The sequence below is a fragment of the Chinchilla lanigera genome, unplaced genomic scaffold (genome assembly GCF_000276665.1).
Source record: "Chinchilla lanigera isolate Chin_1 unplaced genomic scaffold, ChiLan1.0 scaffold00014, whole genome shotgun sequence".
Taxonomy (NCBI): Eukaryota; Metazoa; Chordata; class Mammalia; order Rodentia; family Chinchillidae; genus Chinchilla; species Chinchilla lanigera.
The window spans coordinates 25,606,244-25,628,374 of record NW_004955415.1 but is presented as its reverse complement, the minus strand read 5'-3'; the positions used below and the strand labels follow the sequence as shown (position 1 = coordinate 25,628,374).

At 41.5% G+C, this 22,131-nt stretch overlaps 1 protein-coding gene across 5 annotated transcripts in view; it reads left to right on the top strand.

Moving 5' to 3' along the window:
- The window catches only part of Kif16b (kinesin family member 16B), a 290,964-nt gene that overhangs the window by 112,323 nt on the left and 156,510 nt on the right, over positions 1-22,131 (top strand). The gene's annotated exons all lie outside the window — the stretch shown is intronic.

The window sequence follows — 22,131 nt, the reverse complement described above, 5'->3', positions numbered from 1 at the left end:
AAGTTGTAATATTTTATTAAATTCTATAAGCATAAATTGCTCTGTTAAATTCCTCTTACAACTTCTGAGTATTTGCATTCATTTGAGAACTTACTATGGATTGGTTGCAGACGGTTTGCAGACCACAGTCTGAGTCATACTGCTCTGGCCTTGTTCCTTCAGTTGTGTGAAGTAGGACCTGAGTCTGCCTTCCTGTTAGCAGTGCAGACTTGGATGAAAAGCGTGATAAGGACTTGGAAGTCTGTTTTCAGAAAAGAGTCATCAAGGCTGCTCAAGATATTTGAGAGCAGTTAGAGTTCTAAGCCATTTCTGACATCTGTTCAGATTGCTCATTTAAAATATAATTTGATTAGGTTTTATAGAGTCCTTAGTTTGAATTTTAGATTAAAAAAAGTATGTGTGTATGTATGTGTATATATAGAATATACATATATATATATGCATATGTACCTATATATGCCCATACATACAGTTATTTCTGATGCCAAAACCTCCTCTCTTTCACAATTCTCAGCTTATGGAGTGTTAGCTGTTACATGTCCATTTTTTATAGGTATTATTTTGAAAGATAGAAATAAGAATAAGTAAATAATATGCTTACATCAAGATAGTCTCTGATGTGCAGTGGTTCTACTTAAGAATTTCCAATTTTACAGTGGTGCAAAAGCAGTGCACCTTCAGTAGCAACTGCACTTGGACTTTTGTTTTGGCTCTTGCTACACTAGCACTGTGCTATACTACGGTCTCTTGGTGCTGGGCACCAGTAGTGAGCTGCATCTCCTAGTCAGCTACATGATCACAAGGGGAAGCAGCCAGCACTCTATGGTGCATTGTGTTGTTATGAAAGGATGCTCAATAGGTTGAGAGGGTATTAACTGAATTTTGACTTAAGATATTTTCAATGTGCGATGGGTTTCTTGGGACATGATCCCATTATAACTCAAGAAACATCTATGCTTTTCCCTTTCTCCCTAAAATTTATAAATACACATAGGATAACTTGTCTCTCCATACTTTGACCCTAGAAACAGGAGATTTGGGGCCCAGTTGAGCTGATATAGAAGTTAGTTCATTTAGAGTGTAAGCTCTGAAGAAGGTTTTTGCACTGTTTCTGATGTATAAATGAAAATCAATTATGAATGTCTGTTCTTTCCTTCTATTGAAAGGATCAGTGTGCACACAGTGATACTCATCTCAGCATTGTGGCAGTAGCTACTGATAGATTCTGATAGCAACTTAAATTCCCATGAATAAGGTACAGGTTAAAGAAAATTAGGATGTATTCACAAAATGGAATTTGTCACAACTCTATAATATCCTTGTGTGGAATGAGCTCCAAAGTATATTGAAATGGAGCACATGTGTGTACATACATGTGGAGAGGGAAGGTCTAGAGTGCCATCCCTAATGTGGTCACATTTGCTTATAAAAGGGGGAGAGGGGCTTAAAGATAATCCATAGACAAGTGTGCCTGCGTCTCTGAAAGGATACATACGAGCCTGACTAGAACAAAGGAGTAGGAAGTAATTTTTCCTTACAAACCCCTTTATGTATTTTGAACTTTGTTCCATATGAATGTATCACCAGGTAACAAGTTATTTGAAATTATACAATCTGCTGATAGTCTTAAAGAGTAGGTCAGAGTCATCTATTAAACCTAGGGGGAAGTTGTGTTCAGGCTGCACAAGACTGTCTCCAAGAGGATCACTGTGTTTCGAGGTAAACTCAGGTAAAACTTAGTTTTTCCGAGGGAATTTTGGCTGTGATGAGAAGCAGTCATGTGTCACAGTGACGAAGATGGACATGTGTAACGTTGCTGGAGCTCTTGCTGGATTCTGAGTGCTGTCCTAAAGGGTGTTAAGTGCTTGAGCTAAGAGTGCTGTCCCCACTTTACAAGAACTAAGACAGAGAAGGGTTTAGAACCAACCTGAGGTCACAAGTTTTGAGTGTGAGTCCAGGATGCATCCAGACCAGGAAACAACAGGGCCCAGCTTCTCCTGATGTTGTCATGGTGGAGGGTCTGTCAGGAGAAATAAAGCCTCCTGACACTGGCTGTTGGACTTCAGTAACCCTCCTGGGAAGAGGACCCAAGCACTGGCCAGAACACAGCAGCATAACAGTATTTATCCAGTCCTGTGTGTAAGCGCTGGTCTATGTTAAGAAGTAATGCAGGGCTGAATGGCCTTGCTCATAACAATAACAAGTCTCAAGATAATAACAAAATAGCCGTTTCACAAAAGGAGATGTTTAGACCAAGCTGATACTCTTGACCTCCTAATGTTAATGTTGCCTCAAATCTTCTAAGAACCTATAGTATTCATTCATCAGTCAAGGAAGTAGCAATAAAATATTTGCTGTGTATGCCAGATTCGGTAGTCCACAAGGGTGTGAGTATCACCTTGATCTCAGTTAGCTACCATGGAATTGATTTGAACTTGGTAAATATTTTTTTCTTTGTTTTTTCTTTTTTTGCTAAGCATATTCTACAGAAAAGCTGGGGAACTTATCTTTTTTGATTGATAAATACATGGGTTGGTGTTGTATCTTCCAGACTTCATAACCTTCCATTTATGTATAGATTTATGCATAAAATGGATGAACACACTTCCCTATTGTCTATGCTCAGCTAACACGCTTTTTTAATCCAGTGTTAAAGTAACATTTAGAGAGTGGGAGGGGCAAGCTCTTTAATGCACAGCTAATCCTGTCTCCTTAAACATTTCAGAGTGTATTGCTAAATTAAAAATAGAAGGAAGGAGGGGAGAATTGAGAATATAGTACTTTTAAAACAGACATGATAAAAGTGAGAACTTAATCTGCAACTGACTATTCCTTTGTATAGGTTGCTTAACTACTGGTGGATGGAGATAAACACACACACACACACACACACACAGTGTTTTTCTTTGTTGGTTCTAAAACAAACCTAATAAAAACAATGCTAGTTTAGTTTTAGCTAACATTATTTCTGTGAAACTTCAGATTTTGAGTGGCCCAGAAGAAAAACAATGCCAGTTTATAAAATTATAAATACCTTAAAGAAGTAAATGAACTTGTATTCAGTTTTGTGGCCCAGGTCCTGTTCTTTATTGTACACACACTGTGGCAGCCTCCCCTCCCTTCCATTGTGGGTTTAAGGGGGAACATGATAGGATGTCACCCTGTGATTAGGTTATATCATGTGGGAATCTGCCTGGTAGCTGGAGGTTTTCCTACTAGTCTGAGGATTAGGCTTGCTCTTTGTGAGGACAATTGGCTGTCACTTCTGGGCAGCTTCTAAGAGCTGACAGTGTCCCTTAGATGATAGCTGGTGAAGAAAAAGGGAGGAAGAGGAGGAGGACGGAGAAGAAGAGAAGCAGTCCTACAACTATAAGGAACTGAGTTCTACCACCAACTTGAATGACCTTGAAATAGAGCCCTGAGCCTCAGATGATATTCCAGCCCTGGCCCAGACCTTCACATAGTCCCATGAGACTCTGAGCAGAGAATTCAGGAAACCCAATTCCAGATTCCTGACCCATGGAAATTGTAATATGTTTTTATATGTTTGTTTGTTTTTTATTTTTTTATTTTAAAGAGAGTAGTAAAAAAAAGAATAATAGCAAAATATCAGCATCACAGACTTAACAAAACAAAGCAAGAACATTAAAAATGATAAAGGGTTTCAAAACAAAATGATAGGAATTAACAGTGGTTGTTATATTACATATTGTTATCTTCAGCTAAGTTGCTCAGATTACCAGATGTATGAATGGAAGATTGTTCCAACCATTAAACAGATTAAAAAAAATTATTAAAAAAAGTTAGAGATGATACAGAGTTTCATTAGACAAGATGGTAGGAATTCACTAATGGTTGTTCTGTTGCATATTGTTGTCTTCAAATTAGTTGCTCAGATTGCCAAATACAAGCATGCAAAATTGGTCAAAATATAAAAAATTTTAAGCATTAACTGTTCCTTTCAATAAAATACCACACATGAGCAGCACAGTTAACCCAGCTATCCTTCTATATATGTATATATTTATATTTTGCCTGCTTGCTTTCCTTTTCTTTCTTTCTATTTCTTTTTCTTCCTTCCTTCCTTCCTTTCTTTCTCTTTCGTTCTTTCTTTCTTTCTTTCTTTCTTTCTTTCTTTCTTTCTTTCTTTCTTTCTTTTCTTTCTTTTCTTTCTTTTCTTTCTTTTCTTTCTTTTCTTTCTTTTCTTTCTTTTCTTTCTTTTCTTTCTTTTCTTTCTTCTCCTTTCCCTCATCCAGTTGTTCATTCCTTTGAGCAGTTTCTTTCCCTTTGATATTACCTATTATACTTCTTGGTTTCATTTACGCTTTCATGTTCTTACACTAGGTAGACAATATGATTTTTACACATGTGGGTCCGATTTATTTAACTTATGAGTATGGTCTGTAGTTGCATTCATTTGCCTATAAAAGCCTCGAGTTTATCTTTTTTTTTATAGCTGAGTGTGTTTTAAGCTACTAGTTATATGATTTGTTACACAGGGCCCAGAGACGAAAACCGTATACCCCCACAAAGTTGTGGTTCAGAGTTCTAGCCTCAGTTAGAGAACCTAACTAATAATCGTGGAGAGCCCCACAATTTTGTGAAAATTGCAAATACCCTCTGCAATTTTTCTTTTTTTTTTCTTTTTTTTTTTTTTTTTTTTTTTTTTGGCCATAGGTTTGCAAGTAGCCTATTGGAGAGTGTTACTCAGTTCTCCATGCTGCTGATTGGCTGTTGTCGTGTAAACTAGCTCTGGTAGATGCACCAGCATTGCAGCATCATAGCAGGTTGCTATATCACTTTGTCCTTCTTGAAGTCCTAAGATCCCTAAGATGCTGCCAAAATGTCCTGCACCTTCTAAGGCTTTCTTACAACAGTATTTTATTAAGTTAATTTGTATAACTGTGGGAGGCATAGCATATTTAAGGTTTAAACTATAAAAATAGGCATTTATAGGCATTTTTCTAATCATATCTGAAATCCATCTTTTTTTACAATTTGCCATTTTTCTAGGAACATAACCCTCATGAATTTTGGAGGGCCACTGTACATTCTTCATATGTACTTTTACCTTTTACAAAATTACACAGGATGAGTTATTCAGTGGTAGTCTACTATCTGAAGAAGGAATGCCTTTCTGCCTATGCAGAGCTTTCATTATCTGATGCTACTGAGAATAAAGCATTTGCTGTAAGAGTGTTGCTTTGGCTAAGGAGTGTACCCTTTAGAGCAGAGACATACATGGTATCCATTTGGGGTGAAAGTTTTTCAGAAGGTAAACCATGCGCATGCCTATGATTGTGAAAGCAGTATAGCAGTAGAATAATGCCTTGTACGTGTCATGCTGAGTTTGTTACTAATGTTAATATGAATAAGGAAAGAATTATAAGGAATGGAAGTGATACTTTGGCAAGGTGGGAAAATGGTCTAGCCTTGATGGGCACCTTTGGAGATTGATCCCTCCTGGCATGGGTTGGTCTCTTGGTGGAGATAGCTCTCATGTATATAGTTCTCCTGGTGTGGATCGTTCTCCTACAGTAGGTGGGTCTCCTGGTATGTTGGGTCTCCTGGTATGTGTGGGTCTCCTGGTGTGGATGGGTCTTTTCCTGGCGTGGAGAGTTCTCTCAGAGTGGGTGGGTCTCTGGGCGGGGATAGTTTTGGCATGGATGTGTCTCTTAATCTGAATAGAGAGAAGTGTGATGACCCAAACAGCACACAGTCAAGATGGGTAGAGTGAAACTCTGCTATAGGTCAGGGCACTGCAGCTGTTCCATAGTGACCCAGACCTTCATTATCTGGAAACCTACGTACATTTTTTGTTCTCATCCATGTATAGTTTGAAGTCATAATTAGCACCTCTGTCTTCAGTGCCAGATGTCCTAGTACTGCCCTGCATTTTGCTCTTCACACTCACAAAAGCAGCTGTGAGCATGGATTGCATAAAGCATGCCCATTCTGTGCTCAGCAGTCATTTCCCATGTGCTGTGGACACCCTGGCCTCAGAAGGTCCTGTTGTTACCCTGCACTTACCTCTCTTGGTGGTACCCTTCCTCATTTCTTCTCCACCATTTCTATTGTATTGTGGGTCAAGATTTCATATTATCAAGACTATAACTTTTCATTGAAGTATTAACATAAAACAAAATCATGGGCAAAATCATGTGTCCAGTTTGAGTCATATTTACAAAGTACATTTTGTAACCAAAATGCAGACTAAAAACATGAGAGCATTCTAGCTCCAGAAGCCCCAGTGGTGTCTCTCCTGTTCACTCTTCCACCTTGAAAGGTAACGTTGTCCTGACATGAACCCTGGACATATGGTAACTCATAACACTTTTTCTTCTCTGTCTAGATTCTTAATGTTATAGTTGGGCTGTGTATCCATGCTGGTTTTTGTAGTTGTTCATTCTCACTACACTTTTCCCTTAATCTCCATGAATGAGTGGGTCCAGGACTCCCTCATCTAGGACACCAAAATCTGAGAGTGCACAAGTCCCTTACACAGAATGAATAGTATTCGCATATGACCGACACACATCCTCCTGCGTACTTTAAATTGGCTCCAGGTTACATGTAATACCTCATACAGCATAGATGCTGTGGGGATAGTTGTTATTCTGTATCATTTCAGGAATAATGTTGAGGATAAAAGTCTGGTCATTTTCAGTTCAGACATAGCTATCATAGATTAACTATCATAGATTATTAGCTACCATAGATTAACTCGCAGTACCTGAGTGAGATGAAAGAGAAATATCACTCAAGTTGTGGGGAGACTGAGGCTGTGATGTGGGGCATGCCTGTGTATCACTTCATTCGTATGCATTCCCTGTGCTTCTCTGCATGCAGCAAATTGAAGTTTTGCCTTTTGGAACTTTTTTCCTGAATTATTTTTGATGTGAAGCTTTGATGTGCAATTGGTTGAATCTGTAGATATGGCATACGTAGATATAGAAAGTGGGCTGTGTGCTCTCTTAGTAGATGAATATACATGTTGCCCATTCTAAACTCTTCATGGGCACGTGATTGGTTTATCGCATTTATTTTTACCTTGACATAATACTGCTCAGTTACTAGCTTCTCTTTCAGCAAACAGCTGGACAGGGAGTGGCCTTTTTTTGACCACTCAGCTGCACTTGCAGCAAACAACAGCCGTGGACAATATGCAGTGAAAGGATCTGGGTTTTGTGTACCAATAAAACTTTTGTTTTTGGTACTGGGAATCAAACTCAGGACCATGTGCTTGCCAGGCAGACACTGTGCCACTGAGCTGTATCCTTGGCCCCACCAATAAACTTTATATGGGCATGGATATTTGAATTTCTTGCAGATTGTGCTTGTCGTGAAGTAGTATTCTTTGATTTATTTGGATTATCTAAACTGTAAAGACCCTCCTTAGTGCTTGAGGTATACAAAAACAGGCAGCCAGCTGGACTCAGCCTGAGGCTGTGGTTGGCAAACTCTGCAGTAGGACACAGGGGAGGAACCGCAAGATGTCCTGGTGTAGATACCATTTCTGTGGGAAACACTGCCAAATGGAGACATTGTATCCAGTTTACAATGTGTGAGTAGGCTTTAAGCATTGTTCTGTTTTTTGTTTTTTGGTTTTTTTTGGTGGTGGGGGTGGTTCTGGGGCTTGAGCCCTGGGCATTAGGATGCTAAGGAGCCACTTTATCAGTGAGCTCTAGTGAGCTATCCCTCTCCCTCACCCCCAGTAAATGGTTTTTAATATATAAAGGCTCGGCCTTTGTGATTGTTTAGGAAAGCGTTTGCTTTGACTTCTGACGGGTTATGGCTATGTGAAGTTAGATGTTTAGGTAAGTGGCTTTCCTTGCACCTATTAGCAAAAATAAATGAAGTGTATGATTGAAGAATGTTGCATTTATGCCTTGTATTTAAATGGTTTACTGCTTTACTATTAATAGACCCGATCAGCAAACACAATTTATGTTTTATCTTGAATTTCTTGTTTCCTTGACAAGTTCTGTAACCTTAGCTACATATGCTGTACTTTTGAAAAGCTTTCAAATGTAACTTTTTAAAATGGATTATGTTTCTTATTTTAATAAACTTCTCATGCAGTCAGCATTCAAAATTATATTTAGGCTTTGGAACACCCTTTCCTGCATACTCCGAGTGAATGTGCTCTTTTGATTTACTACACAATTTATCTTGTTAAAAGTTTACTGATAATGTTTCTAAGTATAATGTATCACTTGCAGGAATGCTGTTTAACATATGACTGACCGTAAGAGTATTTATACAACCAAGACATGCATTGATATTCTTGCCCATTGGAATCCTTTGGGGTTGGTGTTCATATTAAAGGGTTGTGTTGTAATGTCAGCGGCATGAACTCTCAGAGAGACAGACCTCCATTGTCTGGTGGTTTAGGAAAGTCTGATTTCATTGGGTTCTTAGAGGACAGTGCATTTAGACATGTGTCAGTGCCTGATTGGCTTTCTCTCTGTTGTGGATTTGCCTCATATCCCTGTGTTGACTTCTTGGCTGGAGCAGAAGCACTCTTGTTTGACGTGAGTTCCCGATGTGCCCTTCCTAGGCCTGGTGGGAGCAGCTGCTTGAACACTTTAACTCATTGGACTAGTTTAGTTTTACTGATTGGGTTGGACATTGGTTAATACAGGGAGGGGTTATGTTCTGTCTTTGGTGTGAAAGGCAGATCATACTGCTGTTGAAGAAAAGCAGAAGCCGGTTCATCAGGGTGGCCTTTCGCCCCGGGGCCTGGACCCCTCTCAGAGGAGACTGAGAAGCCAGAATCCTTTTCCTCTCCTTCTACCACCCTCTCTTTATCCCCATCCCCCTTTTTTCTAAATTCTTTTCTGACAGTAATCTTGTTGTAAGTGGCTGACAAGCAGATGAAGTCTCTGTACCAGGCTGAAGAATTCTCTTCCTCTTTCAGAAGGCTTCCTCTTGCCCTTTTCCCCTTTTCGCTCTTCTGTGTGAAAAAATAGTAAACAGGAGCTTACCAAAAAAAGGTGAGCTGGCAGATCTTTTCTTTAATATTTGTTTCTATGCTGTGTAATTAAAGAGCTAGGAATCCAGATGTTGTGTGACACCACAGCATCATGCCAAGAAATTCCTGCATAGAATTTTAAATTTTATTTTCACAAGTGTGTTCTTGATATCAGTGAAGGATGGTAGATTTTTACTGAAAATGTAAGTTGGCCTGTTGGGTGTGATTTCTGCTAATAAAGAAGTGGCTGAAAATTCCTTTGGTTTACAGATACCTGCAGATTTCCTTAATTGAGGGCTTTTGGAAAACTGGTCTCTGGGCCTTAATTTTTGGCTGTTGCAATTTTCTTTCTCTGTTTCATCATTTTAGAGTTCCATCTTCTAAATGTTATATAACATACAATCAAATTTAGCCTTGGAAATATACTTAAGATTAAGTAAAGCATATTTTAAATAAAATGAAATAAATCAAGTCAGTAAGTATTTAACCCATTCATGCCACAGGTTGCAATTTTTTGAATTTTTGCATGAAATTCATGTATATTACCTAGAAAAATTCAAGGAGCAAGAACTTGAAGAGAAAAATATTTTATTATGTTCCATAGTTAACTGCATTCCAAAAATAGAACAGTAGGCATAAAAGGATTAAACTTTCATATGGAAGTATGTGCCTTTATTTTAAAATTTTTTGTAACTTGCATTGAGTCATTTTGTTTACAGTGTATTTGATACTGGAAATTTGGAAAGTGAAAAAGTATAAAGAAAAACATTAGCCAGAGATAACATTGATTCTGTGCTGGAATATTGAGTGGGATATCTGTCAATCTCAGTCTGCCTTTTCTCTTCTTACCTTTATTATTATAGCTATAATATATTCTGTATCTTGAACATATAATATTAGATACTTATGTATTAATGTATTATAGAAACACACACTGCACTAAAGTGTGTACCTTCAAAATGCATATGTGGAAGCCCTGGCATCCATTGCGACTGCATTTAGAGATAGGGCCTTAAAGAAGCAAGTGGTTAAAGTTAAGCTTCTTGGGGTGGGGCCTGATCCATAAAGCAGGTGACCTGATAAGGAGGAAGGATGTCTAACCTCCTGTGATATACCCAGGAAAGGCCATGGGATCCCTCAAGGAGATGCTGGCCTCTCATCAGCCAAGAGGAGAGGCCTCGGACTGAAACTGACCTCTTCAGCACCTTGATTAGGACTTCCCTGCCTTCTGAACTATGAGAAGTATATGTCTGTTGTTTAAGCCTCCCAATCTCTGGTATTTTGTTATAGAAGGCTAAGCAGAATACAGTTCATATACACATGTGTATGCGAATCAGGCACACACACACACACACACACACACACACACACTTTGAACAGACTTTGAGATTGCATTTGATGTAACCTAGTGGACAGTTTTAAATCAGCTGTCTCATTTATCATAAATTGTGCTGTGGTCAATATTACATATACTTGATATGTGCCACATGCTTTCCTATACTAAATCAACTGAGACATTGTTCCCTGTGTTTAATCAACCGAGAAGAGTTTAGCTTTTCGTGTTGTAAAATAAAGCTTTATGTAATTTTAAGCTTGGGCATTATAGCGAAAGCTCTGAGTTAATTGATATTTGAATGGTTTTTCTTTACCTCTTAAAATTCCCCTTTGTTTGCTGACTTAGAACACACATGGCTGAGATCATGTAAATGAGCAATCACACGTGGTGAGCATAAGTACAGGAATAACTGTGAAACTGGAGCTCAGGCCCTGGCACGGACCTTGAACGCCTTCCGGGTACAGCAACTCTGAGCAACCGTGGCTGCAGCAGATGATGTATACCGTTTAAGGCTCAGTTGTTTCATCTCTAAACTCAGTGAGGCTTGGTAGTAACACCTGCCTCACAGAGCCACTCTGTTTTTTTGTTTGTTTTGGTACTTGGAATCGAACTCAGGATGTTGCGCTTGCCAGGCAGGCGCTGTTCCACTGAACTGTATCCCTGGCCCACAGGGCAGCTCTGAATTTCAGCCCTGAAGCACACTGAGTGCGTCCTTTATCTTGATTTTGGTGGTTGACCACACAGAGCCCCTTTTCTCTCCCTGGCACTAGATCATTCCAGATCAGCGAGTCTGTGGGGCCGTGGGCTAGGTGCAGGGGAGGTGCTGTCCTGTGCCTTCTGGCCTAGTAAAGCAGGTCTGATGGTGAAGAACTGGCAGGAAAGCCTTTCCTCCGTACGGCAGTGTAGCAGCAGACACCTCTGTGTTCTAGGCACTGCGTGTTCCATATTGGTGTGCTGACCTGAGTTATTCCATGAATTCATGGAGTCTCTGACTGGATGTTGGCAGCTTGGCCTTATAGACCTGAACTTTGCCACAGTGCTGCAAATTCTACAGGAGCTAGAATTTTGGTGAATTAAATAACATATTTAATAACGCAGTCAAGTTTTAGGACTTTGAAACTTTTTGGATGAACCAAATGCTGGTTATAGGCTGCTGGTTTTGTTTTTGTGATAGTTTTTCTGATTATCTGTGCTAATTGGAGGCCACAAGGTATGTATGCAGAGATAATACCTACTATCTATAAAATTGTTAAATAGATAGAGGTAAATCTGTTTAAAGGTTAATAAATTGTTACATAGAGACATATCTATAGGTATATTTATGCAATTTACTTATATTATAAATATAAACCCAGTGTAATGATAATATAGATAATAATATGTGTGGGGGGGTGTTTTGCTTGGTGATAATATCCCTAGTTTAGACTAGCACCTGACAGGTAGCAGATACTCACTAGGTATTGCTTGAGTGAATCACTGAAACAATTAAATGCAGGAGTGAGGTCACAGCACTTGCCCTTTTGAGCATCCTCAGAATGCACCCGGCAGAGAGTGTTGGTTGTTTGTAGGATACACATTCATGGCCCAACCCTGGGTGCAGAATACCTGGGCCTTGCCCTTGAGGTACTCATTTAAAGGACCAAGTGCTGACTCAGGCATGATGATTTGGAAAGCTCATTGGCACTCCATTGGTTCAGTAGGAGAAGCAAGATATGGACATGTTATGGTTTGGGGCTTATTTTGCAAGGGGAACAATATATAACAGGACACATATTTTATAAGATCATTTATAATAGTCACTCAAAGAATGATACACAAAAGAGTGCAGGAAATCTGTCCTTACACTAAGACCAGGGAATCTAGCTGAGGGCCTGGATCCCAGAGAAATGTCCTGCATGAGTCCAGCTGAAGACCTAGAGCTCATTCATAACGTGCCTCCCATGAGTCCACCTGGAGGCCTAGAGCCCACAACAATATCTCGTTCAGGCCTGTTTCATGGATCTGTGCTGGGAAGGCCCAAAGATCTGTGGTGGAATCTAGAAAGTCTATGCCATCGGGATGAAGGATCTGTGCTAGCAGGCTGAGGGATCTGCACTGGAGCCAGGAAGCGATGCACAAAGTAAGAACCAGGGCTCTCCTGAAAAGTACCACAGCCATCCTCAGCAATAGTGAGGTCCCGATCTCCTGAAAGGATGAAGACAGTGAGTTCCCATCAGGAAAGCCAATACAACAGGCTTCTTCAGGAGACTAAGCTGTGCACCCTCTTCCCCTCCGGAGCCAGGAAGTGATGCTCAGAGTGAGGACCAGAGCTCCCCCAAAAGCAAACCAAAACTATTCTCAGTACCAGATAGGCGCCGAGCTCCTTGGAGGATGAAAACAGCAAGTTCATCAGGAAATCCAGCATGAAAAGTTCCTCCAACAGAACCAGCAGCTCCTTACAGTTTCTGCCAGCTTGCAACAACCTTTCTCAGCTCCCAACAGCCTAACTTCTTCTCTAGTTCTGCCTCTGATGCTGGTGGCAACAATCCCCAGGTAGGCCTCGCACACCTAGCACCACGCTTACTCAGTTCAGCTGGGGGTTATAAATTGACCACCATTTGTCAATCCACTACAGGACATAAGGTCACTGGTTTGTGAATAAGATCCAGGGGATTACCCAAAAAGCTGTGGTCAGTGCAAAGTGAAAGACCAGAGAGGACTCCAGGAGGTTCTAAGTGATTCCTGAGGGAGTGGAGGACTGGGTAAGCCCAGAACTGGCTGGGAAAGAGGAGCTGTACAAGAAGATACTACTCTGGAGCAGAGGCCACAAAGCAGAGATGAGCTTGGTGCATTTTCAGGCCAGGTTTGAAGAGCCTGAGATAGGAATGCAAAAGCCTTGCTTTTTTCCATGTCTGAAGCAATCCATATTATGAGGCCAGGTTTGAAGAGCAGAGTTTAAGACCATTACCAGAGTGACAATTTCTGTGGTGTACCATCCCTCTTAATCCTGGCGTTCAGCAATCTTGTTGTATATTCAAGTTTGTACTGTATAGAATATGCTGTTGTAGCAAAGTTTGGTGAACACTTTTGGATATTTTGGGCTTCCATTTAGGTCAAATGTACTATAAGTACTTGTGATCATAAGATCCTGCTCTACTTAAAAAGCCTAGTTAAATATTAATGTGAGTAAATTTGCTCTCGCATATTTTCACACATAATTTCTTTAATTGGTATTATGTATTTTGCATAATTTAAATACCAACATCTGGATGATTTGCTCAGCAAAGAGGACTGTTTCATCAGAAAGATCCATGCAGTCTCTTCTGTGAACTGCCTGCCAGCACTTAGCTGTTGGTGTTTAAATAATGATGTTTCTGCAGTGGGAAGTGCAGTAGAAATTGAGCTGCCCCAAGAGTTTCTGTTCATTAAAAGGACAATGGTCATTACATTTGCTGTTTCGAGGTGACTGCCAGTGATGCCAGGAAGCTTTGATTTGTTTGCACCACGGAGTAGGTGGTAGCCAGGCCCTTCTCTTACCACTCTGCCCTGGTGAGTTCTGGGTCCGCTCACCATCTGTTCTAAATGTGTTTCTGTTGACCGTAGGGACTATAATATGGATTGCTTCAGACATGGAAAAAAGCAAGGCTTTTGCATTCCTATCTCAGTTCCTGTAACAGGTGCCAATCTTGTCACCTTTGTGACAATGGGTTCAGATTTTTGCGACACATTAAATTATTTATGCTGATAGTCCAATTGAATCAGATCTTGACATTGTAGCTAGTTTCTCTTAATAGCTTCTGACCTGTTGCGGCCATTTGGACTGTCCTTTGAGGTTCGGGACCTGCTTTTGCTCAGGAAGGACCATAGAAACAGGATTGATAAGAGAAGTCTTGACCCTGAAGACTGTTTAGTCAGCTGGTCCTCACTGACCGTCGTGATCGCTCCTCCCCTGAGCAGGGTGTGTTGACCTGGGCACACTGTGTGCTTCTGGTGGGGGTGGGGCAGACAGTACGCTACCATCTGAGCTCATTGCCATAGCCTGAGCACTCTAAAGACAGGAAGCTAGTGCAGTAGCAGAGTGCACCTGGGCACAGGGTGGGGCGTTGGACAGAAGGTGAGCTTCATCCGAGCAAGGACCTTGTCCATCTCATCCACTGGTGCCTCTGCTCCCCAAAGGACAGGCAGCCTGTGTGAAAGCGCAGGTTAACAGGAAGGGTGGTCACTGTGAGCTGAGGGACAGGCCCCAGGCTGAGAGCAGCACTGGAGAGGTCTGCAGTGGGCATGAGGAGACCCCAGTGGGAGTGCTGAGTGTGTGGAGAGTAGAGGGGTTGAGCTTGGAGAGCTGGGTGGGGGCAAGATAGGTGAGATGTGGGGGCCGACTTTTTCAACATCTATGGGAAGCCACTGTAGGATCTCACACCTGACCTCTTGAGACTCTGACAAGGTGGCGCTGGCTGCCATGCAGTGAGTAGATTGTAGGGTGGCAAGAGGAGATGCAGAATCAATGGGATGTCGGAGGGGCAGGCAGAGAAGGGAGGTGGTGGGGCCCAGAGCAGAGGCAGTGGAGAGGAGAGGAGCAGGTGATTGAAAGTGTCTCATGCATTGGGAGCCAGCTGGCTGTAGTGCCAGTATGGGGGTGTGATTTGAAAGAGAAGTGAGTGGTGACTCCAAGAACTACCTGCCTCTTTATCGCCTGTGGGTTGAGTATTCTGCCTTTGCACCTGAGCTGCCTCCTTCCCAGAGGCCCCTTCTGTGGCGGCTGAACCCCACTAACTGGTGGTAGCCAGGCTATTAGATCTCCACTCCTGCACTCCTCAGCTTTCACAGACAGTTCTTATTTTGTTGCAGTTTGTATTTTAGATCTGATTAAGCGTCAAATGGGATAATCAATAGAGCCGTCTGGTGAATGATGGGACCACTCAGCTTTGCAGACACATAGAACATGCCTACCCATTCTGTTTCTACTCATGTTATTGTTCTTCCTGGGAGCATAGCAGAGTTAAAGGTTCTCCCCGCAGAGCATGAAGGGCCCTTGACCTTTTTCCATGGCTCACTTTGGCTGCTTGTGTGAGGCAGGGTGGGAGCTGGGGCAGTTAACAGCTTTGTCGACTATTTGATAATTTTGGCACCATTTTCTTTCCCTGTTGGTGGGTAAGGTTCTATGTGGAAAAAAAATATACTAGAAACAGTAGTTTCTGGGTGAATTCCAGCTTGTGGTTTACTTTGAGGATTTTATAGCTAATTTTTTGTTGTGACAGTGACTAGGATTTATATAGTATTTAAAATGTTGAGCTACTAGACAACACTTCTCAAATTGGTGAATGTTTTTTTTTGATAGGTAAACAGTTTCTACTTACTGAACTGCCTAGGAAGTTTTACAAGGAAATGTTGGTCTTTTTTCCTAGCATTAAAATTCTTTTACATGTTTATCAGATTTTCTTGAAATTTGCTAATTTCTATATTTCTCATTAAAAGGAATAAAGCAGTTGAGAATATCTGTACTGAACTGTTGGTCACAGAGTCCATCTACCTGCAGTGCCTCTCAAACTAATGCTGTCTTCCCTCTTGCTTTATTCCTGTTTGTCCTACCCATCTTTGCTGGACTCATCTTCTGAAGTCACAACCAGTTCCCCTTTGGAGCATCTCCAATGCTCTTGCAGTCTCTGACTCCAGTAATATTTCTGTCTAGCTTTCTGGACGATCTTTCCAGGTGTATCAGGTAAAGTGGATGTCCAGCAGTTCCTTGTGTTTATGTCAGGGTTTCCAGCCTCCATATCTTTGCTAAAGAAATCCCCCAAACCTAGAATATGCTTCCTTTCTGTCTTTCTGTTTTGTGGTTTGCTGAAATCTTATTCTTGACTTTGATGCTAGAGAGGCAGTTAGAGAGGGCATCACAGATAACAAAGAAATGAGATAATAAGAACCAAAGTAGACATGAGCCAGCAGCAACATCACTGTGAAGTCACTAAGGGGAGGCAGTGGGCACAAAGGCCGTGAGCTGGCCTTAGAGTGGAGGGAGGACTGTGTGGAGGTCTTCCTAAGCCTGTACCTCAGAAGCTCAGTCTGAGAGGATTCTACAAACCCTGTTTATTACCTTCCAGTCCCCAGAGCAGTAATGACCATGGTTGTTGGTGATCACAGGATGAACATGGTGAATAGCAGAGCTGGTCTCTTGTAAGTGGATCCCTGGTTTGACAAGGGGGAGGTAGGAAACATCTCCTGGTTCTTTCCCAGGGGAAAAACCCTCTTCCCAAACAGGAGGAGGGAGTCCAGTGGAAATTATTGAAGGACTTTTGAAAAGAGGGCAGAGCCCAAGAACTTGAATAGAGAGGCTTTCCAGTGCCTTGGTTGAGGTCTCCTGGCCTTCTGTGATCCCCTGTGGCTAGAGAAAAGTGAATGGGATGCAGATCACCATCTTCTAATGAGAAAGGACAAGGCCTCTGTGTTACCCTGCGCATATAGAACGGTACAGCACTTTTTAGACACAGCTAACCACACACAAATTGAGGAGAAGTAGGGCCATTAAGTGATCATAACTGCAGCCATGGGTGAATGGATAGAAAAAGAAAGGAAGGGAAGAAGAAAGAAAAGGAATACATCATGGACGAGATCCTAATCTAGATGAAGATACTTTACAGTATAGGAGGGAATTCCTTATAATTATTTCATTCCATAGAACAAGTTAATGAGAAACATGAATCCAATAAACAAAGGAAGATGATAATCAAAACAGAATGAGATGAAAATAGGGAGATTGCAGACTAAAGGAAGATTTTGAAGTCCAAAGCAGCATCATTACAGAACTAATAAATAAAATTAGAAATATCAAGGAAAAGACTAGATACCACTGAAAATCAAGTGAATAAGAGAGCTTAAATGCTCGAGAATCTTAGTGAAACGATCACGACATTAAAGCAATCTGGAGCTATATGATAGAGAGGACAAAGACAGTGTGATATGAGGATAATTGTTGTTCCTGAAGTAGACAATCAACAACTGAAATAGAAGATGGGAAATAACACAAGACAATTCTTGTGAAATGTAAAAAAGGAATTGAGTTTTCAGATTAGAAGAATATATTGTGTTCCAGGAAAATGTAGAGTACAGCACGTTCAACACTGAGACCTAGCCTCATTAAGCTATTGAATTTCAAGGATAAAAGAAACGTTCTTTAGATAACCAGGCAGAAAACCAAATTGTGTGCCCTGGAGTAAAAATCAGACGAACTTATTATTTCTTTAAGCAGTATTCAATTTCTGAAGAAAATGGAGCTACGTCTTCAACATTTCAAGGGCAGTGAAATATGAGCACCATGTGGACTCAGATTGATACAGCTGTGATATCACTCAGGTGTCAGGGCAGGAGCGGACCTTCTCAACCTGGTTACTAGCTCAGAGAGTGGTGCTTAAAGCCAAAGCACGCATGGCAAATATGGGGAGGCAGTGGACAGGTTTCATAATGCCTTTTTTTTAACCTAGAGGGATATTTTAGGAAATGCCTCTTGTAATAAAGAAACATTTGGTTGACATACAACAAATACTTCAGTTTCTTTTCCATCTGTTAAAATTTAAATAAAAATCACATGCAGGTTTTTTTCAAGTTGAAAAGTAGTCTTGCTATGGGATAATTTTTTTTTATAGAAGTCTGCCTATTGGCTTGATTTTTCTCCCTCCTTCTGGACACCCACATAGATGTGTGCTTCAGTACCCCATTCTGATACCTCCCCCAAAACACACACACACACACACACTGACTTGTGCTCAGTGTTTTTGCTTGGGATTAGAAAGGTTAGGTGCACTTCATAGATGTGAGTCAACTCTTCAAAATTCCAGTAGTTAAATATGTAATTATCTGTAGAATAACTTTCCATAAAAAGATCCTAATACTCAATTTTTATCTGTTAGAGGGGATTCCACTTAAAAATCATTTCCTATAGTACCAGATAATCAGCCACGATTGAATGATTACCATGTACCAGTGCCACTGCATCCGCCTAGAAAACTCAGTGTGAGAAAACACCATTTCATAGAGTATGCTTAATTTAATTGGGCATACCCATTGCCACTATTTTCATAGTTTTTTTCCAAGCTAAACATAGCTCCCAGGTAGGAGTTCCAAAAGGGGGCAGATGTTTTTGTTGTTGATGAGTTTTTGTGTTGGCTTTGTTTTCGCTGCTGGGGACTGAACTGAGGGCCTGGTGCTTGTTAAAGCTATACTGTACCACTGAGCCCCACCCCCAGTCTGGTTAGTTTCTGTGTTGGTCTTCACTTCCTCATGTAACTTCAAGGAAGTTGTCCAGTTCTGTGAGGTACAGTGCCAGACACTAAGAACACGTGACTATAAGAGGTAGAACCCTTGCTCAGTCTAATGCACAGGATTTGTTGTCCAAGGGAATCTCCCATGAGCCAAGACCTCACCCCAAGAATCTGGGCAGCCCTCGAATCCCCCTAATGTGGTTGTGTGTCAGCCCCAGTACTGGGCACATGTTTTAAATTCAGAGGTGTTTTACGAGAAAAGGTGTTAGGTGTGAAGAAAAGCATATTGAGTATATTATTTGCAAATGTAATGAAGTTAATGTTCAAAGTAGCAGATGCAAGATTGCTTTGATCATCTTAGCCTGTAGTTTCCTTTTCATTCAAGCAGTGTTGTCTGCTGAAAGCTTTGTTTCCATGCAAGCTTTGTGCAGCTCCATGTGTTTGCCTCTTTCTCTTTGTGGGACCCAGTGAGCCTGTGGGGGTGGTGGCCAGCTCTGCCATGTCAAGTGTTCCGTCGTCTTATCCAAGAGGTGTTTCATAAATTATGTATAACAGTAGATGCCACTCAATAAATATTTTATATGTGATAGATATTTTTGTCTGAAATTACTTTTTCACTCAAGCCATGATTTAAACCCTCATTTTCAGTTTTATGAGATGACACTTTTATAATATCATGTAGTTGAATGCAGCTTGAATGTCATGGAGCTTTAGGGCAACATTAATCATAAATTCATCTGCCCCCACTTTCAGGCCTGGAAAACTTTCTCCTAATGCAGGTGTTACCCATTGTATGTGTGCAAGAGTGGAGCGTGTGAGTGTGTGTGTGTTTTTGCGTGTGTGGAGGTGGGTGGGAATAAGTAATGCTTTTGACCTAATGGCTTTAAAATGACAAATTTCCAGTGTTCTCAAAGTCTGTGAGACTTGATTCAAGGAAGAAAAAGAAGTGTTTTTCAATTTTTTTTTAAAAAGAACACTAAACTAAACTTGAATAGAGTCCAAAGCAATTTCCCCACCTTGAGTAGGAGCTATTCTAGTTTATTATTCTGACTTTCCTTTTTCTTTTTCTTTCTCTCTCTCTCTCTCTTTTTTTTTTTGAAGGAGAAGGGAAGGGAGTACCTTACTGTCGTTTTTTTTTTTTTTTTTTTCCATAAAGAAAATGCATACGGCCCTAGAGTTGTGAAAATAGTCGATCTCTTTTCCACCTGGATTTAGAGCCCTGAATTAGTCCATCCTATGGGGCTGCTTCCTTTGTGTGCAGTACTGTCACACAGTTTGGAACCACCAAACCTTCCAGTGGGGACCTTGTTTTGTGAAATGCAGCTGTGAGATTAAGTCCTCTACCACAATATACATCTTTAAAAAGAGAGATCACATACTTTCTACTTCTGCTTGAATTCCATGGGCAGGAAGGAGAACATGAATTCTACCAGTATCTGAGCAGTAGGAGGTAGGGGTTGTTTTATGTGGCGTGCTCATTTTTACCCAAGATTTGCAAGGGCCTTGGTGTAGTAAATCAAGGTTACTGAAGTCTCCCATCTCACAGCCTGAGGTTCTGAACCATGGAATGGGAACCCGCTGATAAGAGGAGTAATTGAAGAACAATGATACGCTTCATTTCCCTTTCTTGAATCTAAGTTATGCATTGGTCATTTTCTCTGTGAATCTATTTAATGGTTGTTAAATTAAATTGCTTTCTTTCAAGTGGTGATTTTTATGTGTTTCTTTTAAGCCTTCTTTTTTTTCTCCTGCCACTTCATTTGGTCGCCCTTTCCCATGACTGTACTCCAAGTCTGTGGCTGTGTTTGAGACCTAGAGCTCTGCAGTGAGAAAGGCTTGAGGGACTCTTCTTCTGTCACCGCAGTGGGCCAGAACCTCTTAAAAGCTCCCTTGTTTGCAAGATTTCAGTTCTGCTTTGACACTAGCTTGAGAAGTTCTCAATCCTTTACTAGAACATTGTTTGAATATTTGAGTGACATCAAAATAGCATTAATCCATGCCAGGAAGATAAGGAATAGCCTGTACTTTCTGGCAGCACTGAGATATGGAGATGTATAGGGCAGGGGGAGGAGGAGATTCATCAGGAACCTGACCAGCGCTTTGATTAGCAGATTGGAACCTGCTCCCAAAGTGCCCTGTTCTAGGGTGTGACTCAGGCTGAACTCAGCATGGCGCAGCCTTGAGACTGAAAATTTCACCTTTACTCTCGCAGAATTTGTCTACTTTCCACCTTGGACTCCCTTAAAAACCTGATATTAGAGGTCTTTTGTGCTGGGCCCGTTGTGCCTGGCATTAAGACATGGTCCAGCCAGGCTCCTCTCTGAGGGCTGCTCTGTGTATGTTTTGTGTCTTGCCCTGCACTCCATGCACTTCCCGCTCATTCATGGGGCCAGCGGTAGTTGGCTACTGCATGTGTAATGATTACAGGGGAGAGAGACAGGTCAGCGCGAGGAAGCATGGTACTTGCTGTTCCGTGTGGAGGGATGGGGAAAGCAGCTTTGCGCAGATCCTGAAGGAAGTAATGGGCCATGGTATATGTGTAGCAAGGGCAGTGATTCTCACCTTGGACCTGTGTGATCCCCCAGGAGACATTTGGCAATGTCCCTCACTCAGGGGAGGGCAATTTTGCTACTAGCTAATGGGTGGAGGCCAGGGATGCTGCTAAGTGTCCAGCAGTGCTCAAGAATGAAAAGTTATAGGTGTCTGTAGTGCCGAGCATGAGAGACCGTGGTCTCAGGCAAGAGCAGGAATAGAATGACACAAAGGCAGAAGAAAGAGCAGTGACTAAGGCTCTGAGTGGGAGCAGGCTGGTAAGAGGGAGGCCTAGTGAGCAACCAGGCTGCCTAGAGAGAAGTGAGTGTGGTCCTGCAGGAGACAGAGCAGGTCAGCAAGGCCTGAGGTCTGCCAAGCTTGTGAAGCATTGTGAAGGTAAAGGTTTTTAACTCTGAAACAGGGGGACACCAAAGCGATCTGAGCAGAGAAATAACTGGCTCTGACTTGCTCTGGCTGCTGAGTTGTGTGGTATCACGGGGTATAAGCGACAGCCTGGATTACTGCGAAAGATGATGATTTGGGCTGGGGCAGAGTAGTGCAGGTGACTTGACATAACTAGTTGTGGGCCTTATTTGCAAGGTAAGAGTCAGCACTGTGGAGGTAGGGTTTAGACTAGAAAAAGAAAGGAGCGAAGTGTAGCCATGAGTTTTGATCTGAGTAACTGCTGGAAAGTTGGCATTTACTGTGCTATATCAGTCTGGAGGTCAGGGTTATGCTTTTTAGTATTAAAGGTGGGCTGCCTGTTTGGTGTCTGCACGGGTATATTGAGTTATGTGGGTATTGTTACGGTCTAGGTCTAAAATATTGCTTAGAAGTCTCATGTGTTTGGAAGGTGGTTGGCTCATGGGGGTGCTGCAATCATCAGTAGATAGTCCATCAGTGAGTTCATGGCTAAATGTGCTGTTAGGAGGCAGAACTGGGTGGGACTGTGACCGGAAAGGATGTATTTTTTTCTCTGGCTGGCTCCTCCCTTTTCTTTCTGCTTCCTGGCTACCATGGTGTGCGCAGCTTTCCTCTGGTAAGACCGTTCATCA